This window comes from Podarcis pityusensis, assembly GCF_964106645.2.
Source record: "Podarcis pityusensis genome assembly, chromosome: 12".
Lineage (NCBI taxonomy): Eukaryota > Metazoa > Chordata > Lepidosauria > Squamata > Lacertidae > Podarcis > Podarcis pityusensis.
Window position 1 is genome coordinate 32,244,156 of NC_138037.1, and position 23,890 is coordinate 32,268,045.

Sequence of the window (23,890 nt, forward strand, 5' to 3'; positions counted from 1 at the left end):
GAAAGCTAAATTCTGATAATTTCAAGTGAAGAAAAGGTACCTGAATTTAAAAGGGGGAAATGCATGTACAGTTAGGGGTGCAAGCCATATTCCAGTCCAGAAATAAGTTGCTAATTTATGCAGATTTTACTCTTGTTTCACATGGAAAACATTGCACATTTGCACCTGGATAGCTCAGTTGGTTAGAGCGTGGTGCTGATAACGCCAAGGTCGCAGGTTTGATCCCCGTGTGGGACAGCAGCATATTCTTGCATTGCAGGGGGTTGGACTAGATGATCCTTGGGGTCTCTTCCAACTCTAGAATTCTATGAATCCCCCAGGCTTAAACATTTTAAAATGCAGCATTTCTGCCTACAAGGCTTATATATGCAGCTGAGACCTTCCTGTTGCCACAGCTACAAGAGAATATAATTGTTGTGGTGAGATTATGACATACGTAAGCTTTTCCTGAGGGGGCCTTAATTTCATTGGAGTTTGGATCAGCTCAGAAGTGGCTCAGGTGTCATACTCCATTAGCTACCATCAGGGACTAGAATTCCAGTCCATGGTGGTTTGAGCCTCCTACCCAAAACACTCACCAATGAGAACTGGGGTGAAGGCACAGGTGTGTTTAAAACAACCCAAGTCAAGCACAGGGCATCAGTCCAAGTCCAGAATATAATCCCAAGGCAAGGACAAGCAACCATCCAAGGTCAATGCCAAAAGGAATCTAAATAGAGGAGCTAGGTTCAGATTCAAGAAGTCGGGGACCTGTATTATGGCCTCCTATACCACACCCTAGTCACAGCTGCTGGTGCTAAATTTGTTTCAGGTATTATTGCTTGTTCTCATGGCGAACCCCAAGTTTCACTGAGACCTCCACGGGTGGTGAGTAGCATTGTCAGAGACTTCTGACTGAAACAAGAGCGGAAACTGCTGGTGTTTGCTTATACGTCCCCTGTCTGGAATCAGGGGAGCCAACTTGGGCCCCAAATTATGGGTCCCCAGCGGTGCGTGCAATGTAAGGTGTCATCATGATGACACCTTACATCACATGTGACACAGCAGTGCCTGGGAACCCCGTAAGTTGCATCGGAGGCCCCACAGTGCGGGTGCCAAGCACCTACAACAATTTTTTTTGTGGGTGCCCAGGTCCCCAGTGTCTGGAATAGAAATCAATGCAGTGAATATGATAAGTATTCACTTTCAATTCGCAAATGATAGATGATTGATTGCACGCACATGCACCCTTTGCGTTGTGTTTCCTTTGCACTGAAATAACTTATGCAATGAATTATATAAATTATATAATTCCACGACATTGAGACAAATTATGTAGAATTTGATGGAAGATGAACTGCAGCAGAATGGAAACGGTCCTGCATGAGACAAATGAAGAGCAAAATGGAAAACAATGCCTTCTTACTTCCCTACTGTTGAGTTGCATACTACCTCATCACTCTTCATCCTGGATCTTTTGGTGTTGGCATTCTTGAGAGCTGAGAGGTGACTCTATCTCCTCCTCCAACACCCACAATGCTTCTTCAATGGGTACCACCCAGGAAGATCCCACAAAAGAATCATCAGCACTGATTCCAGGCGATCCTGCTTGCTCTCCAGGGTCCTTGGTCTGTAGGCTATCAGGTTTTCCTGTGAAGACTCAGTGTCTGGTAGTGGGTTCAAGGCTAGGCATGAGTGAAACCAAGAGATGAGCTTGTAACTTCGCAATGATGAGTCTTTTTCCAATGTTGGCGCCATCACTAGTCATATGTCACGTTCCATGAACTGGTTTCACCATTTATCTGTTCAGAAAGAAAATATTTCTGTCTTAACTCATCTTGGTTATCTTCCACAGGAACAATTTCAGATGTGTTAGACCAAGCATATGCTATTCATTCAAAATATTGGAATAGATAGAAAAAACTCATTGAAGGAGCAGGCTGAGAAAAAAAGTTAATGACACATAGGGGTGTCGGGAAATTCAGCTGTAAACAGAAGCAGAAAATGCCATGGTTTATGTGTTCATCTATGGTCAGGAACAAAAATTGGTCAAATGAATACAAATCAGTATTTGCTCTCAATGTTTCATCCAAAAGATATCTACAAACACTATTTAATTAATGATGTTTTTCAGATTGTTTTGACGTTTCATTTACATTGCAGCAACTGCTTTCTGCAGGGTTGATCAGATGTGCTTGTGTGTACAGTGATCTATGCAGTATGGTAAAATAGAAATACTGCAGAAATTATGGGAAATGCTTTCATAGCAGACAGTCAAATAAGTCAAATAAGGTGGTATTTGATGGAAACCAAACCGCAGCAGAATAGAAACAGTGTTGATTATAACCAATACGGATTGGAATGGAATGCCTTCGTTCATCCCTAATAGCAAGTTTGGCATAATGATAAAAGAAAAATGACTTTTTATTCATTGATAGTGATGTGTTCCTCAACATAGATGGATTATTCATTCATATATTTTAGTATTATCTTAGCTTTATATAAGAGAGTTGGAGCCTTTCTTTAGTCATCTTTTTCTGCATTACAAAATGCACTTGAAAGCACCAAGCGTTGAAGTTGTGATCCTTCGAACAAGATTCTCTAAATCAAAAGGGACTGGTTTCACTGCAGTTTGAGCTTGCCAAGAAAGGTCTCAAGGGGTAAGCTGCTCAGTTTGCAATCATGGCTTCCTCCTTGTCCAAACATTGGTGCCACCACAACTCAACTTTGTGCCACCACATCCCCTACCACAGGGTAGGAAATCTGTGACCTTCCATCAGTCTGTTGCACTGCAAGTCTCATCATCCAGTATCACTGACCACGTTGGCTGGGGCTGATGTGAGCTGAATGAAATTCAATGACATGTGGAAGGCCACAGGTTCCCCAACTCTGCTCTACCACATCACAGTGCATGTCACAGCTGGTTGGGGGTGTCAATGTCTGAACTGGGAAAGAAAACCTTATTTGTATGCATTGTGTGTTTAATTGCAAATCAAGGGTAGCTAAACATGAACTGGATTGGTTATTCAACCCCTTGACCCTGTCTTCTCAATCCTGCTCTGTACATTGATGTTTCCTCTCAGGCTTTTTCCAGCTTGCCCCAGTGCTCTTTATTCCCACTGTCTTTTTTGTTTTCCTCAGAGTCTTTATGCCTTTACTGTGACTAACTAGATTTCCCCCCAGCTCCTGCTTTCTATCAAAGACATCTCAAATACTTATTTAGTCACTGCTCGTCTGCCTTTATGCATTACGAGGACTGAATGAGAACTAGTTTTTCATTCCTAATGGCTGCATAAAGGGTATACTAGCCTACTTCCCCCCAGCTTCTTTACTTGAACATTTCTATCATAATACTGAGAGTACTGAGAGTTTAGGGGTTGTTGTTGTTTTACCAAAGAGTATTTGAGATGCTCTTCTTGGAACCACTATCATTCTATTTTCTGATATTCTGGAAGACACACTAGAATTAGTAATGGCCTCAATAGTACATCTGCTTAAACGACTGTTAAGCTAAGCTTAAGTGTATGCTGGTGTACTTATCTGAAACTGTGGGAGCTTCACTCATCTCTATTCCTGCTACTGTTGTGTTGCTTGAAAATAAACTGTGGCCTGGCTTAGCATTATATCTGATCCTGTGCCCATGGTTTGTTTCTCTCAAACAAGCTATGAGTGGAAAGCAAAGAGTGGTCATGGTTTGGAGAGGAACAAAGCACAATCTTGGATTTTGACGTAACCCTAAGCCAGATCTTGGCTTGTTTCCTGGCAGCAGTGGGATGGTGGAGAGAGAAGCACTTGTGATTTCAGTGGTTTGCACCAGCACAAGGCACACAGCACACTCACATTGAAACCACTGCTTAGTTTAAACCATAGTTTAGGGCTTATCCGCACTTCCTTTTGCTGCAGTGTTTGCTCCAAGTGCTTTTTTTAAGGGGCAAAAAGCAAAGAAACTAAAAGCTCAGACACACAGCTTTTAAGTGTGGATCTGTGCCTGGAAAAAGCTGGGCGAAATGTAGGTATAAATAAGCCCTATGTTTTAGCAGTTCGAAAGCACGTCATAGTGCAAGTAGATCAAAAGGTACCGCTCTGGCGGAAAGGTAAACGGCGTTTCTGTGCGCTGCTCTGGTTCGCCAGAAGTGGCTTAGTCATGCTGGCCACATGACCCAGAAGCTGTATGCCAGCTCCCTTGGCCAATAAAGCGAGATGAGCGCCGCAACCCCAGAGTCGGCCACGACTGGACCTAATGGTCAGGGGTCCCTTTACCCTTTACCTTTACCTTAACTATGGTTTAAAGTGACATGTGAACCAGGCCTATAAGTTAATGAAGTGTGGCCTACAATTTCAGATGATAAATAAATAAAACAAATAGCCATAGAGGAAGTTGAATAAAAAAGAAAGAAAAAGTTCCTGTTAACTGTCTGCTCCCAAATCTCGCTTTACATGTGTATCACTGTAGTCTACAAACATGTTGGTTTGGCTTCTGTTCAGAAGTTGTTGGTGACTAAATATGTGATTCATGTTAGGGACGTGGGGAGGCGGTGTTTGTACTCTACCAACAGACGGGTGTAGTAACAGTTTCACATGCAAACTGCCTTCCCCTTATTGCATATGGATGCAGAACAAATTGTGTGTGGGGAGGAATCTTCATTTTAAGAACAAAAGCTCTATGGAATAGAAGAAGAGTATTTATTGCTAACCCAATGAAATATTTACAAGCTTTTCTTTATTTCATTCAAATGTGGGGAAATTCATATCTCTATAAATATCCGCGTTAAAAAGCACTGTATGAATCTTCCTTGTATTTCTGCTGTTTCTTTTTTTTTTTAAAGCAATTTATTAAATTTTACAATAAAGATAAACATAATAAACAATGTAACATTGATCTTAACATATTTTCACATTTTCTTTGGACTTCCTCACATCTCCCGCTCCCATTTTCATCGTTGTAACATTTTGTCAGCAATTTATCATCTTATTTAAATTCTTATATCCCTTCTATGTTTCATAATCTTATAATTCTCAAAAGGAGCTAAATTTCACAGTCTTACTTATTTTCTTAAAAAACTTCTAAATTTAGTGGTGCTCAGTTATTTTGATCTAGCATCTTGTTTAGCATTCACTCAAATTACAATACTTTTGTAAATAGTTCTTAAATTTCTTCCAGTCCTCCTCAATCCTCTCTTCTCCCAGGTCACGGATTCTGCCGGTCATTTCAGCCAGTTCCATGTAGTCTATCAGTTGTATCTGCCATTCTTCCAGTGTGGGTAGATCTTGAGTTTTCCAATGTTTTGCGAGTAGTATCCTTGCTGCTGTTGTTGCATACATAAAGAATGTCTGGTCCTTCTTTGCCACCCCTTGGCCGACAATACCCAAAAGGAAAGCCTCTGGTTTCTTAGTGAAGGTATATTTAAATACCTTTTTTAGTTCATTATAAATCATTTCCCAGAACGCCTTCACTTTAGGGCAAGTCCACCAGAGGTGGAAGAACGTTCCCTCACACTCTTTGCATTTCCAACACTTATTATCAGACAGGTGGTAAATTTTGGCAAGTTTGACTGGGGTCATATACCATCTATAAATCATTTTCATTACATTTTCTTTCAGAGCGTTACATGCAGTAAATTTCAATCCATTGCTCCACAACCTCTCCCAGTCCTCAAACATGATATTATGCCCAATGTCCTGTGCCCACCTTATCATAGCAGATTTAACCGTTTCATCTTGTGTATTCCATTTCAACAGCAAGTTATACATCCTTGAAAGTACCTTAATCTTTGGTTCTAACAATTCTGTTTCTAATTTCGATTTCTCCACCTGGAACCCTAGTTTCTTATCATTTTTAAAAACTTCTTTAATCTGAGCGTAATGTAACCAATCTCGCACTTTGTCTTTCATTTTCTCCAAACTCTGCAATTTCCAATTGTCTCCATCCTTTTCTAGTATTTCCCAATATTTTGGCCATTTAGCCTCCATATTGGGTCTTTTTCGGGCCTTGGCTTCCAAAGGTGAAAGCCACCTTGGTGTTTTATTTTCCAGCAAGTCTTTATATTTTGTCCAGACATTAAACAATGATTTTCTGACAATATGGTTCTTAAAGGCCTTATTTGCTTTAACCTTGTCATACCATAAATATGCATGCCATCCAAAAGCATTGTTAAACCCTTCCAGATCCAACACATCAGTGTCCTCAAGAAGTAGCCAGTCTTTTAGCCAGCAGAACGCTGCGGCTTCATAATACAACTTTAAGTCTGGCAGGGCAAAGCCCCCTCTTTGTTTTGCATCAGTTAATATCTTAAACTTAATTCTGGGCTTTTTGCCCTGCCAGACAAACTTAGAAATGTCTCTCTGCCACTTCTGAAAGCACCCCGTTTTGTCCAAGACCTGAAGTGTTTGAAATAAAAACAACATCCTTGGCAATACATTCATCTTGATAACAGCAATTCGGCCTAACAAAGAAAGTTTCAATTTTGACCAACTATCTAGGTCTCTCTTAATTTCTGTCCAGCATTTTTCATAATTGTCCTTAAATAGACTTAGATTTTTTGCTGTTATGTTTACCCCTAGGTATTTTACTTTTTTGACCACGTTAAGTTCCATCTCATTCTGAAACCGTTCTGACTCTGTATCCGTCAAATTTTTCCCCAAAACCTTAGTTTTCTGTTTATTTAATTTAAATCCAGCCACCCGACCAAAATCATTAATCAGTTGTAATACTCTTTTCGTACTGGGCTCTGGCTTCTGCAAGGTCAAAACCAGGTCATCTGCAAAAGCTTTTAATTTATATTGTTTCTGACCGACCTGAATTCCTTCCACCAACCGATCCTCTCTAATCATGTTTAATAGCACTTCCAGAACCGAAATAAATAACAAAGGGGAAATAGGGCAACCTTGTCGTGTCCCTTTTTCAATTTTAAACTCTTCTGTAACCACATTATTAACTATCAGTTTAGCTTTCTGTTCTGAATATATCGCCCCAATCCCATTCTCAAAACCCCGTCCCACTCCCATCTCTTTTAAATTTCCCATCATAAATTTCCAGGAGATATTGTCAAAGGCCTTCTCCGCGTCTATAAAAATTAAGACTGGTTTTGTATTTATGTCTGTTTGCAAAAGTTCCAAAATATCAATAATGTTCCTTGTGTTAGCAAACAGATGTCTTCCTGGGAGAAAGCCGGCCTGGTCCTTATGAATTACTTCATTTAAAACTTTTTTAAATCTAATTGCCAGAATGTCTGCAAATATTTTGTAATCCACATTTAAAAGAGAGATGGGACGGTAGTTCTTAAGTTGTGTCTTTTCAGCTTCCGACTTTGGTATTAATGTGATAAACGCTTCTTTCCACGACTCCGGTGCCCTCTTCCCCTCCATAATTTCATTGCTGACCTCCATCAAAGGTTGTATCAAATAGTCTTTTAATGTCTTATAGTACTTGGAGGTCAGCCCATCTGGTCCTGGAGATTTGCCAAGTTGCATGTTCTGGATAGCTTGTTCAATCTCTTGTCGTGTTATTTTAGAATTCAGGATTGTCCTATTTTCTTGTGACAATTTAGATAGTCCGTTTTTTACCAAAAATTGTTTAATCTCAACATCATCTTGCGGCCCTTGGGTATATAATTTTTTGAAATATCTCTGGAAACACTTTCTAATGTCCACTGGGTTCTGGATGTTTTTTCCATCAACCTCTAAGTTTGTAACAGTATTTAATCTTTGTCTTCTCTTCAACTGCCAAGCTAGCAGTTTTCCACATTTATTCGCCGACTCAAACGTTTTTTGTTTCATTAATTTAACCTTCCATTCAATTTCCTGATTTATCAATTTAGAATATTGTGTTTGATAAAGTTTAATTTCTCTCAGAATTGGCTGTGACTTCGGATTGACTCTTAATTTCTTCTCTAATTCTTTTATTTTTTCCAAGATCTTATCTTTTTTCTCATTTTGTGTTCTTTTCTTTACTGCATTCTGTTGTATCAAGAATCCCCTCATTACAGCTTTACTTGCGTCCCAGATTATTCTTTTTTCCACCATGTTATTCATATTTATCTCAAAATAGTCCTTCAGAACTTTTTGGGCCTTCTTGGTAATTTCCTGATCTCTAAACAAATTGTCATTCATCTTCCATCTAAAGGATCCAGTTGGTAATAATGTCATATCCATCTTTACTGCATTATGGTCGGAGCAGGTCTTTGGGCAGATTTCCACTTTTCTGACCTTAGGTGCCAGGCCTCTGGAAATCCATATTTGGTCGATTCTTGTCCAGGTCAGTTGGGCTTCAGAAAAGAATGTTCCCTCTCTTCCTAGCGGGTTCTTTGTCCTCCAAATGTCAATCAAGTCCATATTGTCAGTCATTTCAAAAAAGGTTTTAGGTAGTCTGCCGTCTTTTGTAACATTTTGACTTTGTGACTTGTCCATGTTAGTTGATACGACCCCATTCATATCTCCCATCATTATGATGTTGTTATAATCTAGGTAGTCCAGCATTGTCTCCTGCAACTTCTTGTAAAATTCCGATTTCCCTTCATTAGGTGCATAGATTCCTAATATCAGCAATTTCTCACCTTGATGTTGTATCTCAATAGCCAAAATTCTTCCATGTTCATCTTTAAATAGGAATTTAGGTGACAGGCTCTCTTTTGCATATATCACCACACCTCTCTTCTTAACTTTGTCGGACGATACAAATTCCTGGCCCAATCTTTTATTTATTAACACTTTTCTGTGGAGCCTCGTCACATGTGTTTCTTGTAAACAAATAATGTCCAATTGTTCTTTTTTTAATATATGAAATATTTTCTTCCTTTTTTCCGGAATGTTACAACCATTAATATTCCAGCTCAACAGTTGCAGAGACATCCTGAACTATCTGGTTATTTTTCAAGGGGTGGTATCTTCTCAGGGTCTTCAGGTTCCACAGATGCTGATGTTGGTACTGGCGTTGCCTCAGGCCCAGAAGGTAGTTCAATTCCTTTTTGAAGGTCTTCTCCGTGTGTAGACAAGAATTTATCTCTCTCTTCCAGTGTTCTCACTTTGACCTTTCTCCCTCTAAAGGTAAAAGATATTCCTTGGGGAAATTCCCACCTGAATGGAATTGCGTTGCTCCTTAGTAGTTTAACAAGTTCAGAATAGGCGGCTCTAAGGTCGAGCAGTAGTCTTGGGATATCTTTATAAATTTCAATTCTTCTATCCAACACCTCCAGTGATTTTACAAAGTGTAGTCCCAAAATCTTATCCCTTTCCTCCTTTGATCTCAATGTTATCAAACAGTCTCTGGGCCTCTCCTTCTTTATAAATCTTCCAAGTCTGAAAGCTGACACAATTTTAAAGTCCTTTTCTTCCAAGTTCCAGAACTTGGAGAATTCTTTGGTCAAAAACTCAGTTAGATGTCCTTCTTCTGCCTCTTGTAGTGATCTAATCCTTAAGTTGTTCTCACGGTTTCGCAGTTCTATCATCGAGAGATAAATCTGGTGTTCCCCGACTTGTTTAGTGAGTGGTCTTACCTCTTGCTCTAAATTTTCAAATCTTTGTCTGGTATCCTCAGTCAATTTCCGATTTTCTGCTGAGGCCTCCGTTAACTGTCCAATTGCTTGTGCATTCTGTACCACTTGTGTGGTTAATTTATTTAGACATTCTGTATTTTTATCAATCTTTGCTGATTGCGCATCTGCTTTCTTGTCCAAAGCTTCCAATTTTTCAAAAATTTTGTCTAGTACAGAAACAGATACTCCTGAGGCCATATCTTCCAGTTGTAACTGCTCTGCTTCGCCCTCTCCCTCCACTTCTGAGGGCAAAGTAGGCACAGATGATCTGCGTGTCTGTGAGGCTGAGGTTAGAGTTGTTAGAGTTGTTTGTTTAGCTCTCCCTCTTTTTCTTGTGCCACTCATTCCAACGTTATCTGTCAGTCAAGGTCACACTGAGTTGTTCCCATGGGAATGGAAAGGCCCAGAGCAAGCAAACAGCAAGGGAATCGAAAGTAAAAAGTGCATGTAAAATCACTGTTATAATCCAATCCTCTAGAGGGAGCTTAATCTGTCTTTCAGAGTCTAATTTAATGTCCAAGAACCTTCAAATACAAATGTTTAGCAGAGTTTATAAATGGTCACTTTGTTGCAGACAGTGCTTATTTATCTCCAAAAAGAATGTTTCAAATTTAAAAGGTCTCAATACCCTCAGATTGTTTCAAGTTCCAATATACAGTATCCAAATCTGCAGTGCTGACAGCTCCCTTAGTACTCAGGCAGCTCCTGACTCTGGGTTTCACCTTCTAATTTGTAATCCAATAAGAGGAGGAAAGTCAAGTGCAAGTAAAAATCCCAAATCTTTAACTTAAAGTCTTTACTTTAAGATGCAAGTTCAATAGATGCTTGGATCTGTAAAACTTAGAGTCTCTTTCTTTCAGCCTCCACTCCTTCAGCTGATTGCTTTTTTTTCAAGTTCAATGGCTGCGGAAGACGGACTTCCTGCTTCCACGTCTCTCCGCTCTCAGCCAAGTTCAAGCCAATTTAAGTTTCCCTTTTAAAGTCTCAAATTCAAGTGATTCAGTCTTTTACTCACAAGTTAGTTGCTTTTTCGTCCGGATCCGTAATTTAGCAGGAAAAGGAATCAGCGCTCACCGACAATAGCAGCGCGGCTTCGCTCCTCAGGCTGTGAAACAGCTCACAGCGCCGCAACCCCCCTCCGTGCTCCGGAGCCCCTTACGGGGTTCCTTCTGCACTTGGAGGGTCGCTCTAGGCGCCCACCGAGCCTCAAGACCCCAGGCTCTTGCCGCCTGGGGTTTTCCAGAATGGGTCTCCGCTTCGCCGTAGCGGACGACCCGTTGCCTGCGGAGCCTCCTCTCCCGTTCAGAAGAGGACCGCCATTGCCGTTCGCGCCGCCCCCGGAAGTCTTTCTGCTGTTTCTCCCCTTACTGAACATAAGGCTGTAGTTCTACATAAAAAAACAGTGGGAACTTCTAGAGCATTGATGATCAAAGCGGCACGGTGACCAGAGTTCCATATCGATGCTTGCATTGAAAATCACCAGTGGTCAGGGAATTGTACAGGTGGCATTTGCACCCCCACCCTCTTCAGCAGTTTTTTTTACACATTTTCTGTAGAAAAGAGGTGAGGCTGATAATTTCATTTGATGTGTGATAGTAAGCTATTGGGACGCGGGTGGCGCTGTGGGTAAAACCTCAGTGCCTAGGGCTTGCCGATCGCATGGTCGGCGGTTTGAATCCCCGCGGCAGGGTGAGCTCCCATCGTTTAGTCCCAGCTCCTGCCCACCTAGCAGTTCGAAAGCACCCCTAAGTGCAAGTAGATAAATAGGTACCGCTTTCTAGCGGGAAGGTAAACGGCGTTTCCGTGTGCTGCGCTGGTGCTGGCTCGCCAGAGCAGCTTTGTCACGCTGGCCACGTGACCCAGAAGTCTCTCCGGACAGTGCTGGCCCCCGGCCTCTTAAGTGAGATGGGCGCACAACCCTAGAGTCGGACACGACTGGCCCGTACGGGCAGGGGTACCTTTACCTTTACCTTTAGTAAGCTATCAGCGGTGCCTATTGTAGATACATTTCCTTGCAGAAATCTAGATTACCAATGGGATGACAACTAATTAGTTGGCCTTATCACCAGTGTCCTATATGTGATTTCCTGCATATGACACTAGTGGGCCTCATTCATGCACACATGCCCAGCTAGTTTTTTAAAAAGCAAAAAACAAAAACATGGTTGGCATTCCAGAACTATAACTAGATCTAAGTCAAAATGGAGGGCAATTTTTTTTGTGGCAATGCCAGAAAACACCCCCTTTATAGCAAATTTTTAGTGATTCCTTCAAAGGAACTTAACATATTTGCCTACTCAGAGGGCAATGCTTCCTGCATTGGCTTTGTTTTTACTCGGTGATGTAGCATTCTGACATCATCCTGTTCACAATATGTTTGCCGACTGGCTGGAATGATCCATGGGACTAATGCAGAAAGGCCTGCCCTCGCTCAGGAGTGGCTTCATTTGCACTCAGTGAGGTCATGTGATCAAAGCTAAGTGCCTGTCTCTGACTACAAGATTCAACATTTGTAAATCAACTCACTTCTCACAGGCTGAAGTCCTGCTCCTTCTCTGCTGAGGGCAGGGAGTGAATGTCAGTGCATGAGAGAAATGAAGATTCAACAGGCATGGGAGGAGGAAGTAGAGTCCTCTCTCTTCCCCAATATGTCCCTTTGTTGCCCAGTCAGTGGCAGATGTAATTGTAATTGTAATTGTGAGAAGTGTCCCTCTACATTTGTGGTGAGGGAGCCATAGGCCAGCCTAGTCTGGCCCCTTTCCCCTTTCCTCATCCTGCTCATTAGAACTTCCAATTTCAGACCTTTGTTGCTTCTTATGAGGCAGCAAATAGTCATGGCCCTGTTATATGAATGCACAGCACATCCCTGCCTCTCACCAGGATTAAATTAAGGATTTCTGGATGCACCAACAGATGGAGCCGATGACCTTTGGAATTGCTACACCTGATCCTCCATTGGGAAAGAGCAGGATTGCATCCATATATCTAGGCTTGTATGCAATTACTCATTCCTATATGCCATCAAAACTAAACTTAGGTTTATATGCCCAGGTGCTCAACTGGAGCCAAAGTACTTTTGCCAGATTATGCAGTCATACCATCTGTAACACACAACTACTGAATAAAAGATCTTAAGACATCCAAATAGTCTGAAAAGAGCTGCTTAAATTGATCTAAGGCATAAAAGAAGAATCTCTTTTTATAGGGACCCAAACAATGCTACTGTTTCATCAACCACTCTTTGATCCAACCTATATTTGTCGAAAATATTCAAGATAGCTCAAAACAGTTATTAAGAAGCCCCAGCTTCCTTGATTCTGATGTGACTCAGAAATGTAATAGAATTATTTCTGTATATATTCTGCAATGGTTGTTCTGCTTGCTAGTACTTGCAAACCGAAAGTGCTTGCATGAAGTATACAAAAGTAATTCAATTCAATGTGCATTTTAATTCAAACCTTGAAACTAAGTTTCATTCTATGCAATGTATTAAATGCAGTGCTATGAAAAAATACCCAAAAGTTGTCTCAGATTCAAAAATAAAAATAAAAATGAATGTGTATGTGTATGTGGTAACACCCTTCTGCTTGATCACTACTTGAGATGAATTTGTCTCTGTGCTGGGACACAAAATAATTAAAATAAATTAATTTATAGATATTGCTGCAACATCACACACATCAGTGATCAGATAATACGAGGTTTAGTTCTCAATTAACCAGACTCCTCATTAGACCATTAGCATAAAAGCCTATTTACAAACAAAATTAGATTAAAAAAAATTAAAAGAAGTATGGTAGATAAAGGCCTGAAAGTAAAAGCCGCTTCACACAACCAACATGATTCAGTCAGTATGGCAGTTGAATGGCTCTGTGCTGAGCTGTGTTTTTAGCGAAGCAATTGCTTTATAGCTTCACCCCATGTGGGCAACATATTGAGGGCTACAGGTTCCCTTCCCATCTCTGTTCTTGACCACCTGCACACAGGCTCTTTCTCCAATAAGAGGCTCTTACACCCTTCACCGAAACTAGAATTGTGAATGGATGTGGCAGAGAGGGTTTATCTCAAAGGCAGCATGTTTAAAAACATCCCATGACATCATGCTGGTTCAATAGCTGCATAGACTTCACCACAACACATTGTGCAGCATCCCAAAGTAGTACAAAGTAGTAGGAAGATTCTTTATACCAGTCAGGCTATGGAGAAGACACATAGCTCAGTGGTAGAGCAGCTGCTAGGCATGCAGAAGACCCCCAGATTTGATCCCCCAGTACATCCAGTTAGGTCGGGGAATATTCTTTCTCTGAAGCATAGAATGCTGCTGCAAATCAGCATGGGCAGCACTAAGATAGATGGACCAATGGTCTGACTTGGTATAAGGAAGCTCTCTATTTTCCATCTAGTCCTTTAGTGCCCATCCAGAACAGCGACTCTCCAGGGACTCTTAGGCAGAGGTTGTTCTCATCTCCAGCTACCTGGTCCTACCTGGCCCTACTTGGTCTTCCAGCTATCTGTGGAGCCCTCCTTCCTTCCCTCAATGCCCTAAACACATGCTTATTTTGCTTATTGGTTAATCCAGCCCTGCCAACTCCACTTATTCCCCTGAGTCATCATTTCTGCACAATTCCTTGCCATGCATGTATTCTTACCCATCACCCCACTTGCTTCCCAGGATAAATTAATTTTGTTAATTATGCATGTTAAGTACAAAGAGGCATTTTGCAGTACCTACTTTGAGCCTTAATATATTTACAATGCAAAAGAAAGACATGAAAATGTAATAGATTTTTGCAATGTTTATAAAGCAGTGTGTCATGATTTGGTGATTTATTGGTTTTAAGCAGAAGAGTATTGTCATACAGATTTGAATTCGTATTTAACTAAGGTTTTTATTACAACCCGAGATTAAGAGAAAGTTTTTTTAAAAAGTATTAACAAATCCGTAGCTAAACTAAATTATAGGATCTGATTCCTACTGCCAATAATACAAGACAGAGCTTTTCAGTGCATGAATAAAAAGCAGGGTTTGCAATGGGTGTTTTATCAGTACCACCAAATCAGGCACTTTTAACATGATAGATGATTAAACATGTTAGAGGGTTTGATAGCATTGAAATCTCCACTGAAAGGATCATCGGCTGAGAAAATATGCTGGATGCTTCCTAATATAAATTGGAAACTAAATGTGTTCTTCAGAGGAAAAGAGAAAAGAGCCTTGGGAACAAAAGGGACCACAAAGAATTTGAAATGTGCTTATCAATCTATACAATATATGATTTGAATTTTAGAGTATGCAGTTTGGGATTGGTGGGTTCAAAAAAGTCTCATATATGTGCCTATCTTTCTCTTAAACACACACACATACACACACACACACACACACACACACACACACACACACACTTAAATCTTACCAGATTTCCTTTTTGAATGACCAGTTAGGCATTCACCATATTGGCTAAAGGGTTATATGGTTCCAGTTACAGATAGGTAGCCGTGTTGGTCTGCCATAGTCAAAATAAAAAACATGACATATACATGACTAAGCCATTTCTCACCTTCTCACCCCTTGCCTTTTCCTGTAAGACCTATTACAGTCGTTAAGAGTCGTCAGCAGGCTCATCTCAGCTATCTGCCAATCTCCCATTCCCACCACCCTTCTGAGTAATACCCCTCCCCACCTTCTCACTATATAGAAGGATCTGGCAACTTCTGTTTCAGTGTATCTGAAGAAGTGTGCTTGCACACGAAAGCTCATACCAAGAACTAACTTAGTTGGTCTTAAAGGTGCTACTGGAAGGATTTTTTTTATTTTGGGTTATATGGTGTTAAGGGAGGAGTAACACCTCTGGAAGGGGACATGTTGTGTTCCTTCTGGGGTAGTGTGTCCACCTTTGGTCCCTACTCTGCACTCAGTTCCTAGAAGCTGTCAGCATCTGACAGCAGCCACACCCCAGGAAACAGCTTCAACTGGTCAGCTAAACCAGTTGGGGCTGAAACCCTCAGTGAGTTAGGGACGTCCCCAGTATGCAAAGACAGGCTCTGGTGAATTGAGCAGATGAGAAAAATAGTAGGTCCAACAGTCAAGAAGGCAGTTATTGCAGCCGCTGTAGAGGGAAATGAGGGGCAAACGGGGCTCACCAACCTGGGAGGTTAGCTCAACTAGGAGGAGGAAAACTCTGATCCTAAACCTCTGCTGCCTTCTCATTCACCAGAAAGGCTTTGGGATTAAATTCATACCTGCTGCCTTGTGGGACACCTTCAGAAGAAGAAAAGGCTAAGGAGTAAACCCTACACAAATCCTAAGATGGTTGGATGCCTCCTTCCAGCAACTCCTGCAGCCAAGCTGGTGCCAAATGCATTGCTCTGCTTTCCTTTGGACCACATCAGTGTGGTTGGGGGGGGGGGTCTTGCTGTCCAAGACCCCCATACACACTGCCCGGGTTAACGCCCCAAAGAAGTCATTTTGCTGCTGCTAATGCAGGAAAAGCCACATGGGAGGCAGCAATTATGAGTTACTGGTCTCTGCAGCCATAACAGGCATTGTGATTCTCCAGCGGTTTGACTTCACCCTCAGAGGCACACTCCATTGTCTCTTGAAGCAGAAGGATGCCAATAATAATCTTAGCTAAACAAAGAAGCCATGCAGAGTAACCCCAGCTCGTACCCTCATCACCCTGCACAAATTCAAGGCCGTCTGCACTGGGGAAGCCTCCTCAAGATGCCAAGACTACTGCATGATGTAGAACTCTAGAATCAGGGAACTGTGGATATGGATGAAACACAATTCTTTTGCCTGCTCTCTCCAAATTTGTTTATCCAAGACAGCAAACAGATGGATGTGCAGGTTGTCACATTGCTTCACAGCCCCCATTCCCTGCCAATTATTATTATTATTATTATTATTATTATTATTATTATTTTAAAAATTCTCCATCTTCTAGGAGTCTCTTTTGACAGAGGGGAGGGGTCTGTAATGAGTAGAGGGAAGCATAGGAGGAAGACAAAGTGGAGAAATTCCTTGCATGGCTCTTTGAAACCTGCTAACTGTGTGCGCAAGTGCAGTTTGTTACCTGCCAGCTTAAATAAATGCCTAAAGATATCATTAGTTTAATGTCTGGCAGCACAACCATATTCACAAATGAGAGGTGACAGAGCCTCTGGGTTAAGAATTACTGCAAGGGTGTTTTAAGGAGCAATATATAATATGAAAGAGCAAAGTCAAGGGACAAAATCAAGATAAAGTTGCCTTAAGACCCACTAAAATGTTTCCCACCCTGCTTAAAGCTGGTGACTTTGGAGGAGGTCAGGTTCCAGGAAATCACATTCTTCTCACCTTATTCGCAGCAGTTCCCACCTGTGAGCATAGTCCAAGCTGTAATGTGATTTACCGGTATGCTCTCAACTTGCTAAGAACAGTTTCCCCAATTCTCCCTAATTCTGGTCTACCCAAAAGACACCACCTGCTGCTGCCCCTGGTCTCTGGGCTGCTCCTTCTGCCCCAAAGAGAGGTGCCTCCTCGCACTGCCCCACAGGGGTCTGGGAAGAGGCTGCCCCCAGCCTTAGTGGCCCAACAGAGACTGGCCAAAGGTGAACGTGAAGCCAGCACCTTATTCACCTTGGGAGGCAGCAGTGGCAGCAGCAGGCGCTGCTGGGCCTATGTGGCAGAAAGGCTCCTCATCAGCACCGGGCTCTCAACTCCCAGGCAGGTCTTCTACAAAGCAAGCACAATAAAGGCCAGCACAGCGCCAGGTGGCCCAGACTCCCACTGTGCGGCCTAGAACCCACGTACCTATGGGACCGCCTCTCCTGGTATGCCTCGCGGAGGACCTTAAGGTCCACAAATGACAACACTTTGGAGGTCCCAGGTCGCAAGTTTGGTCTCAACTAGGGCCAGGGCCTTTTCAGTACTGGCCCTGACTTGGTGGAATGCTCTGTCACAAGAGACTAGGGCCCTGCGGGACTTAACATCTTTCCACAGGGCCTGCAAGACAGAGCTCTTCCACCTGGCCTTTGACTCAGTCTGACCCTTATGTTTCCCTCCCCTTATGGTCTTGATTTATCGGCTACTTTAAAATGAGGCTGCATTTTAAATTGCATTTTAACCTGTATTTTAAATTGCCCCCCCCCCTCTAATGTTTTTACAGTGATTTTATTGGTGTTAGCTGCCTTGAGCCCGGCTCCGGCCAGGGAGAGCGGGGTATAAATAATAATAATAATAATAATAATAATAATAATAATAATAATTCCCAACAGCAGGGGCTGGTGGATTGGCTGGTAGGGCTCCCTCACGCACTTGCTTCCTTACTCTGAAGTTGCCTCAGCTCCTGGCAACCAGCACCCCTGACCAGACCTAGAGGACCATTGGCCTGGGGAGCTTGTAGCCAGGGCTGCTTCAACAAACAACTGCATAAGCCTTTGGGAGGTAGAGACGTGAGAGGGCATCAGAGGAGGGAGGGAAGAAAAGAGGGACAGAGGTCAGTGTTGCCTGTGGCACCCCTGACCATCATTCAAGGCACCCCAGGGTGCCACGGCATACTGGTTGAAAACCACTGATTTAAAGTACTATGATACCACTTTAAACAGGCATGGCTTCCCCCAGAGAATTCTGGGAACTGTTAAGGGTGCTGAAAGTTGTTACAAGGTGCCTATTCCCCTCACAGAGCTACAATTCCCAGAGTTTGCTGGGAAAAGGGATTGTTCCTTAAACCACTCTGGTAATTGTAGGTGTGTGAGCAGCATTTGGAGTTCAGGATTTTGACTGAAATGAGACTTGAGGTAAAGAGTTCAGTGCATGTGCAGAACCAGGCTTCTCTTGAAAACCCTTTTATACCAACAGGCCTATGCAACTGTTTAAATTTCTTTGATTAGTCAGTCATCTTCATGATGATTTTTGTATTGCCTCTGTGGCGTTTTATGTGCTATTGTACTTGTGGTACACTTCCTTGATATTTCATATGAATTGATGGTATTCAGTTTTTAAATATATATATGAATAAACAAACAAACACATCTCATTCGTCATTCCAAGTGAAAAAAGACCTTTGTGGGAAATAATGTGCCATTCGTTTTGCTTTTGAGCTTGACAAGTTGGCATTTGGCAGAGAGAAGCAATCTGATTCAGAAGGCAGCATGAGGGAGAGACAGATGAAAGCAGGCGCCAGTGTGTCTGAATGAGGCATCAAGATTCTTTAAAGTGTTGGCTCTGGTGTGAGGCATTTGGGATCTGCTTCAGTCAGCAAAATGTCTTTGGTCTCAGGATGTGGGCAGATTTGCATTTGGACAAGATAAGTAGTGATTTCAGGAGCCTCCCCATCACTAGCTGAAAGTTCAGCTTCAGTACAATCGACCTATGGTAGTTACAGTGCATATGATTTTAAAATGGCTATGACAGCAGTAACTGGAAGAGCTGCAGGAGAAAGGGGGAAATACATTAGCCAGAATTGCATTCAAGATTGGTGGGACAAATCTGTCAATTTCAGTTTCTCTCAGTTTCTCATTTTCCCAGCATTAAATCCAGTTTTCCACATTTCCATCTTCATTTAAAAAAATGCTCATGAATATTTGTAATAATTTTTATGTGAATTTCTCCTAATATAAATATCTTTGTATGTGATTTTGCCGACCATACACATTTTTGTAAATCAATTTCCCTAAATGCACTTTTGTCTGTTATTTTTCAGGAATATACGCATTCTTACACACACCTAGCGCATGGCTTTCTGTGCACATTATTTGGTTAAAGAACTGCATTGCAAAATTCAGAGAAGTGTGACTGTCGAGGGATGGCTGTGTTTCAGTAGGCATATTGTTTTTAGAAAGTGAGAATTAGGTAGGCAGTTAAATGTGGACTGAATTGAATTTCTGCCCCATCCCTATAATGCATGAAGGATATAGCCTACATATGAGGAGTGAGGGCTAGAAAAACCCTCTGGTCCCCTTGTGTTGGCTCTACATCCTATGAGTACCAATCAGGATATAGCAAGGAAATTCATTATACCGTATTGGCCCAAATATGAGCTGCACCTTTAAAATTCAAAGGGGGGGGGGAGAGACAATACCCAAATATAAGATGCTCCCTTCAAATTGGCAGTAACCATGTGGCCTGAGAAAAAAATTGCGGCCCTAGAGGACCTACACGGTACAGCAGGGGAGAGGTTTGCGGAGGCAGCGGTAGACTGCCTGGGCACCTGCAACCTGCTGCCAGCTGCCCCCCATGCTGGGTGGGCACCCCTCACTCCCTAACAGTGGTGGTGGGGGCTGGCTGGGCAGGCAGCGGGGGATCGCGGCAGCAGCCCCCACGGGCACTTACCATTCCACTGCCTGCCGCTCCCGGCACTGGGCACCCCACCCATGACATCAGAGGCCCACAGCGCGAAGTGTCGGCACCGGCTGCCGCCGCCAGGTACCCGCCACCCCCGCTTGCTAGGGCTCCAGCAAGAGTTAAAGGCTTGGGAGCAGCGGGCGGGCTGCGTACCATTGCTCCGCCCTCCCGGGCTGCACTCTGGGGGGGCTCACCACACCGCTTTGCCGGCAGCCTCCCCCCCTTCGTTCTGACAGCTCAGGGGAGGTTTGGGAGCAGCGGGTGGGACGGCCCTCGTGGTGGCATCCTGGGCTGTTTCAGCAGCGATATTATAAGGTTGCGAATATAAGCCACACTTTAACTTTTCACAGTTGGAACTTGGGGAAAAAAGGTGTGGCTTATATTCAGGCCAATAAGGCCAATGTCTACTAATGGTCACAGTGACCTTGACTGGGATGAATAGGGAGCCAAAAAATTGGCTGATTAAAAGTATGTGTTCATATCCTTTCAACTTTCTCAAGTTCCCACTCACTGGTCACTCATTTACTGTACCTTTTTTTACCTACCTCCTCTGACAACTTCTGAGGTGAGTATTGCACCAGTGATTGTAACCCAGACTGGTTTAAATTCCTTCCTTCTTTAGATAATCAGGCAATACAAAAGGTTATCTATCATTCCTGGTTTAGTTTTATAGATGTCATTCTGAGCATCAAACATCTTGTGCCATTATTCTTACTAATTATTATATTTAATCATGACTTTCTACAAAAAAAAAAAAAAATGTTCAAAGCAACTTACAACTCCATAAAATACAGTTGAGATATTTTACATCACAGCTGCCACAACTCTTAGGTTGCACAAATGGTATTTTGTGGATATGAATCCATTTACTAAATCACTTATTGCAGCTTTTGTGGGTATGAATCCATTTACTAGACTATGCCTGGACAATACAGCAGACAATGAATTTTCAAAAGAGCAGAAATTGCATGGCATGTGCGAAGAGGAAACCTATTAGGGAATAATGTTTTCCTATTAATCTGCGGTAAAGAGATTTGACCTCAGAATAACGCCCTGTCAAACAAGGAGATGCTACTGTTTACGCTGTGGAGATGTTAACAGATTTTGCACAGATACTTCTTTGAAAAAACTGGAAAGTCAAACTTTTCCAGCTCAGAATATCTAGGATAATTATGAGCTGAATTCAAACCTCTTAGAAGTTTGGGCTCAGACCATAGAACGTTCACATCCTTTCCTTCTGACACTTATCTAGCAGTGCTGTCAGCAGTGATAGAGGTGGAAACTCTGGTCTTCATCAGGCCATGCAGGCAGCATTGTAGGTATGAGAACACCGGGGAACAACATTTTTGTTGCATTGACATCTGCAGTTGTTCTAACCTAATTTCAACGTGCTGATTTCATATCTGAAGTTGGTTTTGTTCTGTAAGCTCTAGGGTCTTTTTTCTGCAATTCCTGTTTTTCACTTTTCACCATAATCTTTGTTTTTCACAATGCAAGAATTCAATATTTTATTAAACACATAGCCAAAGTAGTACAATATGAGTATAAATGTAAATGACTTATATAGCATTGAACATGACATGTATATCTATGTGCAGTTGGAGGTATGCAAAAAAATGTATTCCCTTGGGATACACAGTATACTGGGGAACATTTTTTTTTTCCATTTTCTTTTGCATGAGATTTTTCAACTATTCTTATATGTTCTTTCAATGCTGATTTCAAATCTGAAATCAATTTTCGTGTACATGCTATAGTTATCTTTCAATTTCCGACTTTTGCCGATATGTCATATTTACACTGGGGATAAGTGGACACTGACACATTGATCTACCCTAACCACATGGTAATTATTGTTTTGTAAACTTAATTTTTCTTTATTTTTACAGTTTTGTAACCTAAATTTTTGTATTTTTCAGATCGGAGCATGGCTTCTTCAAGTAGACAAAAATGTGTAAACCAGCCTAATGCCTTTTGTTATGCTATTTTTCTCTGGTCAATACGAAGGGTATCGGCAAGAAAAACCGACATTCTGTCGCCTATCCCACTATTCCTTCAACAATTAGGCCTATCCCGTACTCTGAAGAACTCCCAATTCCAGTTTTTAAGGGGTTTGTCTCTTCTGAAGATGAAGGAAGTGAACATGGTGAGGAGCACAACTGGATCATCTGGATCTCAAAATAGTCAACTTATTGCTTGGACAACATAAAGGCTTTACCATGTACCTGAATAACAATTGTAGATACCACTAGGAAACAAAAATAGCAGTCACTTGTGTGATCCTTGGGTTCTCGCCAAACCATGGGAACCCCAAAAGGCATACCCTTCCGTTTTCCTTTTTTCCAGTCTCTAAGCATTTCCTCACAATTGTGACAAACAATATGCGGAGCCCATTTCTTGTCTTGGTCGCCCAGGAGAATTTCAAAATAGCTTTTATAGGCACACCTCACAAACACTGTTATATTGCGTCTTTGATGAGGAAGTGTGTAGCAGCCACATACATACATAACAAAAGGCATTTCTGTAAGATGGTGTGGCGTTTGCCCTCCTAGGTGCGTGACATCATACTGGGGTCATAAGGAAAGGGTTAACTAATTGTAAAATGACTAACCAATGGGAACCCAAGGGGAGGAGTTAGAGTTAGAGTTAGGGTGGTTAAGAAGTCAGTCTGAAGTTAGAGAAGAGACAGGGAGGATAAGTCTGTGGGTTGGGCTAGTCTGATGTGAGAGAGTGAGAGAATCTGTTAAGAGGAGTCAGTCAAACAGTAGATATAATCAGTCAGAAGGTATTAGGAAGGCATAGACCGGTAAATAAACTAAAGTTAAGAAACTGACAGGAATATTATCTGAGAAACCATAAACTTGTTAATGCTTATAAAATAAACTTGTTTATTTGGTTCAATTTTAACAACTGTCTGGACTCAGTGTCTTTCGCGAGAGTAATGGGTTGGTGGCAGCGGGGAAGTGAGCACAGTGGTAGCATAGGGATCAATAGACCGTTAAATGTCCGGGGACCCTGTGTGATCTCCACAGATGGCAGCAACCTTTTGGCAAAGCAGAGCTGCTTCTCATATTAAAGTCATTGAGCAAGCCTATGCAAGCATAGATGCTCCATCTATGCACTTGAATCCTAAAGCCCACAAGGGATTGTCTCATAAGGGTACTGGCCCATAGAATACGTTTACTATGTCTGGCATATGCAGCACAAAATGGATTTGGGCGTTGGCAGCTGTGTCTAATGGCCCATCTATCGATTTATCAATTCCTTAGGAAGCAAAAATGTTATGCCACCTAGGATGTTGTTAACTGTTTATTTTATGTTCACTTATAGACAGGGACATGAAAGGAAGTAAGCAATCAAGAATTGCTTGCAAATCAAGAGGCCACTTAGCTACAGAAATAGACACTGAAGTAACAACATATGGTTACGGTGAAGGAGAAACTTGTTAATTATGCCAATCAGGATTATATTCAGAATTCTAAAGTTAAACAACTTTCAAACAACCATCTGTTACCCATCCTTGTCACTGCCCATTTCTCCTCTCCTGCTACAATGCTGCTTCTGCTACCTGCATCCATGCCATGGTCTACTGCAATGGCAAGACCACTGGAAGATCACACCAACTTGGAAGAGCCTACTTGTGTGTGCATGTTCCTATTTCATTCAAGAACATAAAAAATGGCCTATCCAGTCTAGCATTCTGTTCTCACAGTGGCCAGCCAGATGGCCACTGGAAGCCCACAAGCAGCACAAGAGCACTACTCTACCCTGCTGTCTCCAACAACTGGTATTCAGAAACAGACTTCAGCCTTGAAGGCAGAATATAGCTATCATGGCTTGTGCCCATTGATAGCCTTATCCTTCAAGAATTTGTCCAATATCGCCATCACTGTATACCCCTCTTTTAAAAGCTCATTTAAGCCTTTAGAAAGTGCAGACATTTGCTATGAATGCTACAGAAGGAATAACTTGTGAGATATTGTGTGCATTCATCAGGTTCACTTTCTCTTTAAGCAGCTCGGAGTTTTAGGGGCATCTGGGGAGTTCCATGGTGGAG

The 23,890-nt window shown here is 42.0% G+C and overlaps 2 long non-coding RNA genes across 2 annotated transcripts in view; one reads left to right on the top strand and one right to left on the bottom strand.

Annotated features, from left to right (window-relative positions):
- Positions 1 to 81: 81 nt before the first annotated feature.
- On the top strand, positions 82 to 22,800 carry LOC308459608. The gene is made up of 3 exons (XR_013978217.1): positions 82 to 691; positions 812 to 867; positions 21,753 to 22,800. It is a non-coding gene; the product is annotated as an uncharacterized lncRNA (long non-coding RNA).
- The window catches only part of LOC308459548, a 42,948-nt gene continuing 19,984 nt past the window's right edge, over positions 927 to 23,890 (bottom strand). The window contains exon 3 of the long non-coding RNA XR_013978113.1: positions 927 to 1,781. This is a non-coding gene — a long non-coding RNA (uncharacterized lncRNA). The remainder of the gene's footprint in view (positions 1,782 to 23,890) is intronic.